Source organism: Heliangelus exortis, chromosome 7, assembly GCF_036169615.1.
Source record: "Heliangelus exortis chromosome 7, bHelExo1.hap1, whole genome shotgun sequence".
Classification (NCBI taxonomy): domain Eukaryota; kingdom Metazoa; phylum Chordata; class Aves; order Apodiformes; family Trochilidae; genus Heliangelus; species Heliangelus exortis.
The window spans coordinates 12,983,090-12,995,662 of NC_092428.1; positions in this window are offsets into that span (position 1 = coordinate 12,983,090).

Genomic DNA, 12,573 nt, shown 5'->3' on the forward strand with positions numbered 1-12,573 from the left:
CAGCTTCACAGAAGATGCCATTGCAACACCCAGCAGTGGCAAAAATCCCCAAATCACCAACCAGAAAACACAGCAAACTCACAAGCTTTGTTGCTGACCAGAAGACAAATAAATGGCAATTTGTTAATCATCCAGATTGAAGACAAAGATACTGAACAATATCAGAGACTGAATCAACCCCTAGGGTACTTTACTCTAAGCCAGCTACTAGCTTGGCATCTGGCCCATCATCACCCCCTCAAGCCGGGAAGCTCAGGCAGCTTTCAGGCCATCTGGCTGGCTGTTCTTCAAGTCCACAACTTCCAAACAAGAATGCCATGAGAGAACCTGTCAAAAGCGTTTCTAAACATCAAGGTAATTTGTCTCTTGCTCTCCTCTCAACCACATAACCAGCCATTTGATCAAAGAAGGCAATCCAGCTGGTAAAGCACAGTTCTCTCTCAACAAATGCATCCTCTTGCTCCAAAAATATTTGGAAATGGAGTGTAAGAGGATGTATTTCTCTAGGGACTGATGTGAGTGACCAAGCAGACTGTCTAGGCTGTTGTTACTCCACTACTGGCTGCCCCACCTCTCCAAACACATGGAGGTCTATGCTTATGGGAGCCATTTTATTCTAACGGTGAGGGAGCTACAAATACACCCAATTTACATTTTTAAAAAAACATCTAAGTCTCTGTTGTGTGGAAAACAACAGAAAATCATTGCTCAAAAAGTTATCTGTGGAATCTCTTGAAACCTCACACTTTTATATCTGAAGTCTGAAGTAGTTCGGGGATTACATATTTTCAGCCTACAGTACAAAACTAGTTGCCTATAAAGCAGACTTATTTCTGACTTCTAGCCCATTTCCTGCCCCATTTTCTGTTTTGCTCCCCGTAGAGAAGACAATACTCTACTAGTATGGGCTCAAATTTTTACCTCAGAAAATTTTTCCCCTCAGCATAGCCAACTGGTTGAGAGGAGCTTCTCCCCCTCTGCTCTGCTCTTGTGAGACCCCACCTGGAGTACTGTGTCCAGTTCTGGAGTCCCCAGCATAAGAAGGACACAGAGCTCCTGGAACATGTCCTGAGGAGAGCCACGGAAATGATCAGAGGGCTGGAGCACCCCCTAATGAAGCCAGGCTGAGGAAGTTGGGGTTGTTCAGCCTGGAGAAGAGGAGACTTTGCAACCCCTGAAAGAGGCCTACAAGAACACTGGGGCAGGACTTGCATGGGTGTGTAGCAAGAGGAAATGTGTAAAAAGAGGCAATGGTTTAAAATGTGAGGAGGGGAGATTCAGATTAGATATTAAGAGGAAATTCTTTACTATGAGGGTGGTAAGAGACTGGATCAGGTTGCCCAGGGAAGCTGTGGCAGTCTCCTTCCTGGCAGTGCTCAAGGCCAGGTTGGATGCAGCCTTGAGCAGTCTGACCTGATGAGAGGTGTCCCTGCCCATTCAGAGGCCATGGAAATACACGATCCCTAAGGTTCCTTCCAACCCCAGCTATTCTGTGATTCTAACACCATATATGACTTGAAACATACATTTCCTCAAATCGGAAATGATGGCATAGCCCACTGGGACACCAGACTTCCAAGGGAACCTCTGTGTGGATGTAACTGGATGCTTCAATTGAGCTTTTTACAGTCTACTTTTGAGTATTGCAAGAAACACTCAAAGTTCAGGGATCTGTGGGAAAAGACTCGTATGTGTTCAGGTTACACTGCTTTCATGTTCCTTTTTTAGTTCCAGCATGGAGGAGTCATGGTTTAAGATCAGCTCCTGTATCACAGTGTGAGAACATGGGACAGAGTTCAGCTTCACCAAAGCCAAGTGCCAGCAGAACAGGGTGTAATGAGATATCCATTAGAAAGCTGTCAGACATTTGGCTTTGGGCTGCTCTGGAGATGTGTATCTAGAAGTGTGTTTTGCAGCTGATAAGCAATTTTGCTTAATGTTAACTAAGGCCATTTATAGAGTGGAAAACATGTAACATTTTCTGTCTTCACAGGAAAATAGAAAGCATTTGTATTCCAACCTCTGATTACAGATCAAGGAGCTAGAATATTACTAAATTATTTACATATTTAAGTTTATGTACCTGTTCCATGTGCAGATAAATTAGTGCTTATTAATGCAACCAGCCCTCATACTAATCTCAGAAAATGAGCTACTGAGATACATGAAGATCAATTTCTACATAATTACCTGCAGGGGACAGATGCCAAGGGCTTAGAAGGATATTGCTGTACATAAGTCAATAAAGATGAGGGGAAATTTGAGACAACTCCTGAGGGAATTTGATGATGCAAAAGATGCACCATTAACAAGCCACTTAAATGGAAGTACCTCAGGGTGAAAGACCTATGTCAGGGACTGCAGGAGACATTTCACCCAGGGATTCTGCCCATTAGTCCAGCTCCAGCTTGTCCAGCCACTGTGCTGCTTCCAGGGACCCTAAGTTTGGTAAGACTTGGGCTAATGGTTTGGTGTTCTTTATTATTTTTATAGAAAGAAAAGGGAAGGGATTTTTTCCTTCTCATATACAAATATACAGAGACCAGTTATTTTTTCTTCCTATAAACCATACTGACTTGGAGTAGAAAAAGATTTCCATGCAGATATTGAGGCATTTGATGAGGTGAAGCATGTAAGTTAGCAATATCTATTCTTCAATTAAAAATGGAGCTCTACGGACTTGAGAAAAGCAATTTCCAATCACCTCCTCCAGTTTCTGCTAGGACCTGAAACAGTGCACCCAGAAGTTTAATTTTCCTGTGGTTATAAGAATCTGGGCTGGCCAGTTTTACTTCTCTTAGATGCCATGTGGTGGACATACTTCAGAGTAGTATTCTGTATTTTTCAGGGAAAAAAAGACAAAAACTAACAGTAACAGTTTAAACCAAAATCACATAGAAAAACCCTGCTCAAAATATATGGCAAAAATGGAGCACAATCTCATCTTTTTAGCTATAGTTATATATGTAATATATATATATATTATATAATTTTTTATAGGTTTTTTTATTATTTTATTATATCTCTCTCCCATTTCTGCTTTAAATTCAGTAGATTTTTAAAAGTTTACACTCCTATAGGCTGATCTCTGGTCTTGCATCTATAGCTTGCAGTATCTCAAAGACAGAAAGCTTTCTGCTGACACTAACCCTCACCCTCACATAAAACACCTGGCATAAGGAAAAAAAAGGAAAAAGCTAGTTTAGTATAAAAACACATCAATTTGTAAAGTTGTTGCAACAAATGCTAAAGTAATTCTATTTATTTTATCCTCAGATTTCTTTACATGGAAAAGCTTATGGTTTGTCATAAATATTGCTTTCTTTCATATTCACTTTACTTAAAAAATAGTTTCCACATTCCCCAAAGCAAGAGAATTTGTAACTCCTCTTGCAACTCCTCTTACCTCTATTAACATTTAAGATTTTTAAAGTCCCAGGAATTCAAGGTTTTCTACAATTTATATATCAGATTCTGGCAGCTCTCCTGCAGTTCTGAATTTTCTTAGCCAGATACCAAGGGTTTAATCTCCTAAACCAAGCTATATCACTCTTTGTGAATAACGCTGAATTTTTACAGCACTTGATCTATGAAGAATTAAGGGGGGCATGCTTTATACATATGTGTTATTTTGCTGACAAAGTACTTTGGACAAAATACATATTCAGAATGAGGTAGAATTTAAAAAGTTTGTTATGGGTTTTAAAAAACATAGTATGTTTTTCCATGGTTCCCAGGAAGTATTACCCTGCATCAGACATACATATACACAACAGGACTGGAGCCCTTTTCATGGAAAAAATCACCCTATTTGGCTATTTTATTGGGAGGGTTTTGTTTTCAGATGTCATCTTAACACCTTTAACAACAAACATTTGGAATACACTTTCCAGACACAACATTTCAGCAAAAGCTCCATTCTGTAAAGGTCCACTTTCATTCCTGTTCTTCACAGGGGATTTTTCAGCACCTTGTACTTGTGGTTTCCTACAGGACATAAGGTCAAAATCCATATGAATTCAATTACCTGAAAAAAACCCAACCACTACAGCTTCAGTAGTGCATTGGTTATTATGTCATTGCTATTACTGAAGGGAAATGCAGAACTAAACACACCCCACAGCACTTAATGACCACGTCTCTACAAGGGAGTATTGACCAAGGTTGAATTTGATGTCACTGACAGCAAATAGAAGGTCATTCCCATCAACAGTTAAGTCATGTCAGAAGGTGGCATTTTGAAAAGCAAATGTGTCTCAGTGAAAAAGCATCTAGTCAAAAAGAAATCTGTTCACCTTTCTAATTTGCTAAACAGCAAAAATTAAGACAACAGTTAAGCACATACTTAATATTATATCCTACTATTTGCAATACTGTTCTGAGTTAATAATGTATTTGTTCTATTTACAAAACAATGTGCTAATCCTGTGATATTTTAGTGTCCCGGATACTCTGACAGAACAGGCACTGAAACAGTGCAACTGTTAATTTTCAGAATGCTTGAAACGTGGATGGAAAAACCCCAAATACTGTCACACATGTAACATTGAGAGCAACGCTGGTTTGTTACAGTGGGAGTGTTTTTCTGCTCCCAGTATTTGCAAGACTTTGCCTTATCAACAGCAAGCATGCTGCAACACAAATCAGGAAAAAAAAAAAAAAGATTTTAGAAACAGCCCTAGAACATAGAAAACCATAAGATTTTATTAAATAGGAAATAACTTCTCACTCAAAGGAAGAAAATGCTTCTGTGGGTATTGGAGTTGCATCGTGATATACACAATAATTGGGTTGTTTTACCTGTATGGCTCTGGTGTATTACTGACTCACCTTTCCCACCCTTTCTACGTTTATGTCACATTTAAGATTGGGTCATTATTGTGAGAAATCCACTTTTTGGTCATATCTCTGTACTGAGGGGATGTTATAATTTGTGATTATTTGAAAACAGAATGCAATTTTCACCAAGATGATATGAGACAAACAGCCATGCCAAAAGCTTTTTTAAAAGCTTATTCTCTTGAATCTAGGACCAAAAGCTGCACAGTGAAGGAACTGAGGTCACTCCATGCTCAGTACATTAAAACCAAAAAATAAACATGACCCAGAGTTAACTTCCTTGGGTGCCTTAGGCTTTTTTCCATAGTAGATCTCACTTGGCATCCTTTCAAAATTATCCTCAGCTTTCAGTGTACAGCAGTGGTGCCTAAAAAGCCTGAAAAGCAATTTCAGCACCCTTCTCTATCCTCACCAGAAAGAGAAATAACGAAATCCGGTATTTGACTACAAAACCTAACAAAACATGGATATTTCACGAGCCCCCTCTACTGTCGTTTTCTGGAAATACCTACGATTAAAACAGCTTTTTTAGGAAACAAAGCCAGACCCTGTAAACTCATTCCTCTTTTGCTACTCTTTCAAATAAATGGGCTTTACAGAAAACCAGACCACTTTTAAAAACAAACTGAAATTATTTTTAATGCTTGCGATAAATTTCAGACCAAGTCCCTGGTACCACCACTGTTATATCATCTGGGAGTTCATACTTAAAAACAAGTTAACCAAAAAAGTTCCTTCATGTAACTTGCTGCTAAGCTGCTGTGTAACTGTAACCCCAGGCACATTTTGACTGTTTTATCTCTTCTGGAAACACAAAGGGAGCGCTACACACCATGCCTGTCTCTTACTTGGTTGGAGTAGTGACTGTATCCAGCTTTATGCACACAAGCAACTCTGGAAGTTTTCTACCCACCATTGCCCAGTTCAGGTATGAGCTAGAATAAGCATTCCCAGGAAAACCCCAAACCAACCCCAGCTGGGACAATGTCATACCTGCCCCCAGACTAGGGTGGAATTCCAGGTGGAACGTTCACTACTGCCAGTTAAGACACACTCATCCCAGATTAACCTTTACACACCAGCAAATTGATTCTGAATTCCTATTGCCTTCCTTTTCTCCAACTCATTTTTCCTTGGCCTCTATAAGTCACTTTGTAGGCTTATGTAACTCAATGATATGCTTATCCTGCCCTAATTTTGCATGTAACCTTCATTCTTCTTTTCCTAGGGGAAGGGGGAGTTTGTTCTGAACAAGCCAGCATAAGATTTAGGTGTGAAACTTCAACCTCTGGATTTATTCAGGACAGAAAGCTTTACCCACTTGTCTCCTAGCTTTATCTCCATACTCCAAAATAGTCCCAGCATGTACAAATTTGGAAATAAACCTCAACACAGTCCAAATCAGAGGTTATATCACACTGCTTTGGTGAGGAAATTTATTCTGTTCTTTCTGTGCACATTTTTTCAGGCTTTGTATTTACTAGGTGTAGAAATGCATCCTTAACATTAAGGAGTTGCTCACTGAGGTTACAGCTGAGACCATGAGTCTACACATGATATTCTAAACGTCACAAGAAATGTAACAGTTGATTTCAAATCACTGTCAATTCACTTCTCAGAGCAGAATTTCATTTGCCTTGAAAACTAATATACTGCTTAAGTTATCCAGGTCTGACTGAACAAAAATTCCCAAGATTTCCAAAATACAGTATACAATTACAGTAGAATGCAGCAGCCATTACTTGTAATAATTTTCATGATGTTGTGGGTTAACTGACATTTCCAAGGCATGTCCTCTGGAAGTCCTGCCTTTTCTGACCTTGCTCGTTTCAGATTAAATTCCTTGGATCCACTACTGGAATCGACCCCTGGCCCCAGAAACAGTCTCCAGGCTTTTACTCCACAGTGGGAGTTTTGTGTTTGTTTTTGAAAGCCAGATTTAGTGGTACACCAGATTGCCCAAAAACACAGACCCATGTCTTGACACCCCCAATACTGGGGCTGTAATAAAGAAACCAGTGAGCTCACAGTAAATATTTCTATTGGTGTCACCAAAGGCAGCCATGTGAACTACATCACACCAATATCTCATTTGTAGAGAGTATATTAAGTATAACAAGCAATTCCACAAAAAGTCTGCATTTTTGCCTAGTGGCATGAGTCCACAGAACAGTAACAGCACTTAGATTGCCACTTTATGTTGCATTCAATATATGCAATAACAGAGAACCCTTGAAATCACTCAGATTTACACAATACTCCAAATATAACACTTTTACAATAGTCAGAAATGCCTGGAGGAATTTATACTTAACTCGAGCTTCAGAACAAAATCACCACCAACAAAATACGAAATGTCACCACCTCAACTCTAGAAACCAAACCCCACGCTATCTGAACTCCATGAAGGCAGCAAATAAAAATCAATAGCATTTCTGGCTGCTGACCACTCTCTCTCCAAAATCTTCCCCACAGAAGTCTGTGATTCCCTGATAGCATTTGGCTGCAACCTGGTTGCCCCTCAGATAAGTTCAAAGCCATTTATGCTGAACTGTTACAGCTTCAGCATTGTAAGAGAGGAATGGCTGTGTACACTGCTGAAGCACATCAGTCAAATGGCCAAATTTGTGAAACTTAGACACAAACAGACATAATTACATATTTTTTATTTCACGTATAGTGTGCAGACTAAGAAATGCTATTCATTGGGAGCCAGCAATGCCAAAAATCTGTATGTATATGGAAAAATGTGGAACAGGGCAATCAATATAATAAGTTATTCTCAGTTATCTTTCAGGCCACTCTTCCCTCTGTCTCCTGACAAGTCCAAGCATTTCTAGATTTTCCTCATTCAACAGCTGTCATTCCCTAAGCCTGAAGGGGCAGGAGCATGCCTAGAGATTTTCAGCCAACACAGATAGATCCCCTGCCTTGTAAGTAATTCGGGAATTGGAAATAGATCCCAATGTTTGGCAACTGGAAATCAGTATGATCTGTTCTTTTACAACCATACTGAACAGCACTGAAGGTGCATGGAACATACTCCCTCAGCAAGCAACAGCATAAAACTGGGTGTTTTGCAAGCAAATTTCCATAATCTCTCCACTAACCAAGCTGTTATAGCACTGGGCTAAATTTGCTCCCTTACTTAAATAAGGAGGCTGAACAAGCTGTGCAGTTGTGGGAAAACGATTCACCTATGCAGAGCTGGAAGACTCTGCAGATGATGTAAATTTTATAAATTAACCACAAAATTAGCCACAAAGCTCAAGCCTGTGTTGCCAGTTACTATTTCAACATTTTATCATTTTTACTATGCTGAACAGCACTGAGGGGGAACAAAGGGATTATACCTGCATTAGCTTTCTCAGAAGCGAGGGAAGGGACCCTACAGACACAACCGTGCTTCTCTGAAGCGGGGATGTGACCGGAGAACACGCAGCTCCCACAGCGGGCTGAGCTTTCCCAAAACACTGCCCGCCCCCCGGAGCGGCCTCCCTGGGCACCAGCACCCCCTGCCCCCGCTTCCAGCCCTCCAGGGGCTACCGACACCTCCTCAGCCGGCACTGTCAGCGTGGCCCGGGGAAGGGGAAGGAGACCCCGGCCGAGACGAACCCCTCAGGACCCGCCCGTCCTCGCCTTGTCAGCCCCGGCGGCACCTTGTGACAGCCGAGGGGTCACAGCTCCGCAAGGCAGGCGGTACCTGGTGTGTGTGTGTGTGTGTACATGTGTGTGTGTGTGTGTGTGTGTGTGTGTATGAAGGGTTTTCCCGTCGGAACAAAGCCCCGTCCTGCAAGCCGAGTGCCCCACTTTGGGAACTGGACCGAGAAGCAGCTTTAGAGCTGCGACCGGCTTTGTTGTAAAGCTGAAGCTGTCAGTCAGCGGGTCGTGAAACCTCGCAGTTTGTATGCAAAGTGCTCAGGGGAAAAAAAAAAAAAAAAAAGAAAGGCTAAAAGGCTCTTTTCACCCTTCAGGTACGCCAAGCCTAGCACTAAAACTGGGTCCAAAAACGAAGGGAAAAAGCTTTGAGGAAACTTCCGATAATAGTTCAGTAACTCCACACAGTGCCTTTGCATTACCACTGCCTGGAAAAGGAGAGGTACAGTTAAGCAAAAGAGAGGAAAAAGACAAACTAATGGGAAGGAAAAGAATCAGAAGGAACTTTCTTAGAAGTTATTTTCCTCTTCAGGCAGAGTTTTACAGACTCGCAGAAAGCAGCCCCTCCTGATCCCCACCACAGCCTGCACCTGATGCAAAGCATTTTCACCTTCTCCAGCACCAAATTGAAAGCAAATTGAATCTCTGCAGATGGGGGGCACGGAGGTTTGCTGAAGCCTCTGCTCATTTTTCCAAACTCTTTTCTACGACCCACTTTTGGATAAGTATGTTTTTTATTGTGTGCAAGTTGTTTCTCTTAGGTGTTGCTAGTGCTTGGAGACCTAAGTGACAGGACTGTGCAAGCTTTCCTCCCACTTTTTAAACTTTATTCTGCTTTTGTAAAAGATTTAGTCTAGTTCCCTGCCACATGACATGGAAACGAGCTGCCAGTTCAACTGCATTTGGGGCACTGGGATATAGGCCATTCTGCAAAATTGTAATTAGACCTAATTGTAATTAGAACACACTATTTTTGGACAGAATAAATTTATTCAGTAATACTTCTGCAAGTTATTTAGCCCTTGCTAAACCTTTTCTCCCCCTGCTGTTGAAATAACTGTACTTTATAAATGATGAGTTCCATCTAAGAGATGGCAAATTTACCTCATTTCTTATTTCAATAACTTCACAATGGAACTGAAGGAGTTACTGTCTTATGGGAAGATAAGGCAATGCTGGCTTGATAGGGTGAATTCATTCAAAATGTACTTTCAATGCTAATTTACTAGTTGGTTTATATAATATATACCCATTATTCAGTTTTTAAATGGTGTAAAGTATAACAGAATCTCTTAATTTATTGTAGGGTTAGCTTCAATTTCAAAAGAGCCAAAGAATTCATTATACAAATTAGCATCACAACTGAGAAGAGCTAGAGAAATAACTACCTACGAAGTACAGTTAGACCATTAAATATCTTTGACGATTCCCTATAAAATTACTTCAAATTCTGCCTCATCCATTCCTTGCAAAGGAAGCCAGCACGCTGCCAACCTGCACATCTGGTGACAAAAGATGAATCCTGGTGGCAAGAGATGAATTCAAGAGAGTTTTTCTAAAACCAGTTATGAAAAAAATTCAGACACCATTTTGCACTAGATGCACAAGAGTAAAATGAGTAAAATGACACTATAGTTTACTGCCACAATAGAGGCTCTAGAAAGGGAGAGAAACATTTATTTTCTCTCTTCTTCTGAAGATGTAGGTACATTTCAAATTTTCAACAGCTGCCTTGCAGTACCATATATTATGTGAGTTAATTCCTTTAAATGATAATTTAAATGATCATAAAGGTCTGATCCTTTATGATCAGACCACATGAAAGTTGTGTTATTGACAGGTAAATAGGCATAAAGAGGTGTTAGCCCAGGATTAAATAACATTTTTGTAGCTTAAAGTTGTAAATTTAATTCTGACTGGGGGTGGGGAAAAGTACCTCTCTGGGAACCTGTAACCACCCTAGGCCAAGAGGCCTAAAATATTGCGCTTGATCAAGGGGCTGATCACATTTACATCAGTGATAAGGAGCTGCAGTTATCAGCAAGCAGTTGCCACATGCTGCTTAAGATCAAGACTTCTCCCTTTTGCAAAGGTCCTGTGAAAAGGATGACTCTGTGCCAGTAAGTCTGACACTATTTTCCCAGCAGGGCAAATGATGAATGCTGTCATGTGAGAATGTGCTGCCTCACCACTCTTTGAGGTCTTTTTGTACAATCCACAGCTCACACGTGTGGCTGACTTCGTTTACAGCGAGGCAGGTTCTGAGCAAATCTCAGTAGCCAGTTTCCTGCTGCTCATTTCCAGTGCAGTCTGACCTGTGGGTTAGCTGAAAACCTCTCCTTACTTGCCCTGGGAATCCAGCACACTCAGAGGGTTTCTCCTCTGCTTCTCCTCTACATGGAATTTTGAGCTAGGGTTGGGCTTTTTACATGGGTGCGTAGTCGGAGGACAAGGAGAAGTGGTTAAAAACTTTAAAAAGTGAGATTTAGGTTAGACATTAGGAAAAAATTATTTCCTGTGAGGGTGGCAAGACACTGGAACAGGTTGCCCAAGGAAGTTGTGGCTGCCCCCTCCCTGGAAGTGTTCAAGGCCAGGTTGGATGGGGCCTTGAGCAACCTGGGCTGGTGGGAAGTGTCCCTGCCCATGCAGGGGGCTGGAACTGGATGACGTTTAAGGTCCCTTTCAACCCAAACCATTCCATGTATTGCCTAGTTAGGATCCTCTATTAGGTCTCCTATCTGTGATTTTCCCATATATGTGCTGTCCATTAAACAGCACCAAACCCATTAGCATCAGTGTTTCCAACTGCATATTTTTCTGTTTACTTTTACCACAAATGTACACATTACTCACTATAATTGGGGCAGTACAATTTGTGGTATAAGGTACACATATTTGATAGAAAATATTTCAGTGTTGCCAGCCCTCGTGATTTTCTTGGGACTAATATTAATAAGAATGGAGTTAGATTTTCACTGTTCATTAAAAAACAAAAAAGCAAACATCAGAGAACAAAAGCAGAGAACAAAAATACACACCAGTATCACTGCCACCTCAAAGCCTCCCAAACAGGGTATTAACAACCTATGTTCTACAGTTACTGTGGCTGGCAATGCTTTTGATTTTCTGTGTCTCCAGGAACACCTATAAAGGAGCTTTAGAGGAAGCCTGCCCAGCTCAGCTCTGAGATCTGCAGAGCAGAGCAGAATGTTCCTCTCCAAAGCTCAGTGCTGCAGGGGCTGAGTGCCTGACCTGTGCTGTTTGCTTTCCTCAAAGCTCCAGTTTTGACTTGACACCACATGAAATAACCTTTCCTGGTACTTTAATTAAATGCTGCAAATGATTTCACAGCACCACTACTGAAAGTTAATTAATTAAATATTTGACACCATCAGAATAGATTTCGTATTTGCCTTGCAAGAATTATTTTTCACAAAATGCCCTTGATTGTTGTTAATTAAGTTGTCTTAAGTCTCACACTAATTTCATCTGGCCATAGCTTTCCAATATCCAGCCTAAGACTGACTGGCAAGCCAAACAGTCTATATTGGCATGTTCAGCTTTTTAAATGCTAATTTTTCTTTTCTTTACTCCTCCAAAACTTATCTAGCATGATAAAATGTAACGGAAATCAGTTGAAGTGATTTAAATTTCCTTTTAATTTGTATGCAGCTTTTAAACCCCAGGAGATACAATTTAATTTTGTAATTTCTTTCATATATTTTCTCCAAATACTATCAATATCTTACTTCCAAATATCTGCTTACTGGTAAAATTTTCTATGTATAAAATTACAGGATGCATTCAAAGTATAAGAAAATGCTATGTAAACAGGAAAAACTAAAAATATCTAGCCAGAGTAGCTACTAACAGCACCATAGCCAAGAGGCAAGAACAGGTCAGATTATATGGTAAACATTTATATTGTAAATATAATTCTCTTTGTATAGTTCCCAGTTCTATATATAGCCATTTGAATTCCCACATTAAGTCTAAGAGATGCCCTTAAGTAAGAAAATAAAGTATAATTTATTTGCAGCAGAGAGTCCATTTATAATATTTGGGGCTGGTCTGTAA